The sequence below is a fragment of the Salvelinus sp. IW2-2015 genome, unplaced genomic scaffold, assembly GCF_002910315.2.
Source record: "Salvelinus sp. IW2-2015 unplaced genomic scaffold, ASM291031v2 Un_scaffold9732, whole genome shotgun sequence".
Classification (NCBI taxonomy): Eukaryota; Metazoa; Chordata; class Actinopteri; order Salmoniformes; family Salmonidae; genus Salvelinus; species Salvelinus sp. IW2-2015.
Window position 1 is genome coordinate 1 of NW_019950990.1, and position 3,404 is coordinate 3,404.

A 3,404-nucleotide genomic window follows, 5' to 3' on the forward strand; every position below is an offset into this window, starting at 1 on the left:
GGGGGCACCATTTGCCTTGATGACAGCTTTGCACACTCTTGGCATTCTCTCCACCAGCTACATGAGGAATGCTTTTCCCAACAGTCTTGAAGGAGTTCCCACGTATGCTGAGCATTTGTTGGCTGCTTTTCCTTCACTTTGCGGTCCAACTCACCCCAAACCATCTCAATTAGGTTGACGTGGGATGATTGTGGAGGCCAGGTCATCTGATGCAGCATTCCATCACTCTCATTTTTGGTCAAATAGCCCTTACACAGCCTGGAGGTGTGTTTTGGGTCAGTGTTCTGTTGAAAAACAAATGATAGTCCCACTAAGCACAAACAAGATGGGATGGCGTATCGCTGCAGAATGCTGTAGTAGCCATGCTGGTTAAGTGTGCCTTGAATTCTAAATAAACCACAGACAGTGTCACCAGCAAAGCACCCCCATACCATCACACCTCCTCCTCCATGCTTCATGGTGGGAACCTCATATGCGGAGATCCTCCATTAACCTACTCTGCATCTCACAAAGACACGGCGGTTTGAACCAAAAATCTCAAATTTGGACTCATTAGACCAAAGGACAGATTTCCACCTGTCTAATGTCCATTGCTCGTGTTTCTTGGCCCAAGCAAGTCTCTTCTTCTTATGGGTGTCCTTTAGTAGTGGTTTCTTTGCAGCAATTCAACCATGAAGGCCTGATTCACGCAGTCTCCTCTGAACAGCTGATATTGAGATGTGTCTGTTACTGAACTCTGTGAAGCATTTATTTGGGCTGCAATCTGAGGTGCAGTTAACTCTAATAAACTTATCCTCTGCAGCAGAGGTGACTGTGAGTCTTCTTTTCCTGTAGCGGTCCTCATGAGAGCCTGTTGCATCATAGCGCTTGATGGTTTTAGCGACTGGTTTTTGCGACTTTCAAAGTTCTTGAAATGTTCCGTATTGACTGTCCTTCATGTCTTAAAGTAATGATGGACTGTCATTTCTCTTCGCATATTTGAACTGTTCTTGCCATAATATGGACTTGGTATTTTACCAAATAGGGTTATTTTCTGTATACCACACCTACTTTACAGTACCTTGTCACAACACAACTGATTGGCTCAAACGCATTAAAAAGGAAAGAAATTCCACAAATAAATTTTTAACAACAACTTTTAATTGAAATACATTCCAGGTGACTACCTCATGAAGCTGGTTGAGAGAATGTCAAGAGTGTGCAAATCTGTCATCAAGGCAATGGGTGGCTATTTTGAATAATCTCAAATATAAAATATATTTGAATTTGTTTAGCCCTTTTTTGGTTACTACATGATTCCATGTGTTATTTCATAGTGTTCATGTCTTCACTATTATTCTACAATGTAGAAAATAGTCAAAATAAAAATCCTTGAATGAGTAGGTGTTCTAAAACTTGGGTGTGTATTATACCATGCAACAATGGTATTTTCATTCCCACTGATGTGTGGTGATTGTGGTTTATCTACTGTAAGCTGTATGTAAGTCATATTTGCCAGTTAATAAAGTGCTGCTTAACACATTAATTAAAAGTAACTAATAGATGCGCACACACACTATATGTTAATGTTTTTAAATGAATGTAAATTGTAAGTTCTTTTGTCTGTAATGTATTTTCGTTATATGTCGGACCCCAGTAAGACTAGCTGTTGCCATTAGCGTCGACGAATGGGGAAAAATAACAATGTGGTTATTTTACACCTGCTGTTTACGAAGCATGTGACAAATACCATTTTATTTGATTCCTAAAGCACACACATATCTTATGGATCTACAGTTAATATCACAGTGGTTCTAAATTGGATCTCTACAGTGGATCTCTACCATTGAATCCCTAGCATAACTGCTTATATTACCACACTGTTATATTTTTTTCTCAGTAGAAACACTGATGTAGAATACAGTATATAATAACATATCGGCCTACTGCAGGGTTCCCCAACTGGCGGCCCATGGTCCGAATTTGGCCCGCTGGAGGTTTTATTTGGCCAACCATTTTTTGGGGGGGTGGTAGAGTTATCATTGTTGGACATAAAAAACTGTAAAAACACCAGAAAATCAGCTCCAATTTGGGAAATCTGTTCTTAAGTATTTCCACACATAATAGAGAGATATGTGTGATTGTATACAACTGTAAGCAAGGTTTGAAATTATGTTTATTTTTTTATATATTATATCTGTTTGGGCTTCATGCGGTCAATTTGCAGTCTAAAAATGATTTGTAATTATGTTCTGGCCCCCCAATCATCCGCTCAAGAAAAAAATCGTCCCACGGCTAAATCTAGTTGATGATCCCTGGCCTACTGTATACGAATCATTTTCTCAGTAAATACAAACTCGACACTGGGAGAATAGAGTAGTAATAGAATATTCTACTTAAGTACTAGAAACTGTAGCTATTTTGCATTATACACAATCCGATCTATTTCTGTGATTAGATACATCTACATTGCCCTTGTTTAGTTATAAATAGTGTGGTTTATTATTAATGCTGTTTCTCTTTCGCTGCAGGTGCGGACCCAGAGTGAGAATGTTGCACCCACCTCCATAACGGGATTTAGCCTACGTTGCCTCATTAAGATACCAGCCTCACAGTATATCATCTCAACCAGATAGAACTGTGCCATTGGTGACACTAGCATTTTTCCTCCACGTTGTTAGTGACCGAACCAACGTCCTGTCTTAATTACTGAACTATTTTTCCAGGCTGGTGTGTTGCGTCTAACTCATTATTCACCCTCAATTATATGATGGCCATGTCCTCCAGACTTAATTACTTCTTCTGCTAAGAAGATAAATTAATTTCCTGATTAACCCTTGCACCCCTGAAGAGGCCGGCTGGTCTGACACAAAACTCAGTACCACTGGTAACAACGATATCATTAGCCAGGTGACTTATTTCTGGCCTTTGTTATTCTCTGTTTATGCAATGGATGCATATACAGTTAGCCTGGTTGATGCCACCCACATAGTGCACAGTGAAGGAGGGCTGTGACCTACTGGTCTGGACAGGAGTCCATTTGTTGGTGCAATATTCACCCAGAAATTGATCAAGCTTTAATTGGTTCTCTCAAACAGTTATTATTTTCTGGATGGGTGCAGAGACCTCATTGTTTGGTTTTATAAATCTAACACTTCTACTTGTAGGGCGCGGTACTCAGGGGCTGTGTGGCTGTACATGTGGGGGTTTTTTTCACAGGAAGGCTAAGATCTGATCTAGCGCTAACCTAAATAAGGTATTTCTGTTTATTATTTTTGATGAATTCGCAAACATTTCTAAAAACCAGTTTTCGCTTTGTCATTATGGGTTATTGTGTGTAGATTGATGAGGAAAAACAATAATGTAATCCATTTTAGGAGAAGGCGTAACGTAACAAAATGTGGAAAAAGTCAAGGGGTCTGAAT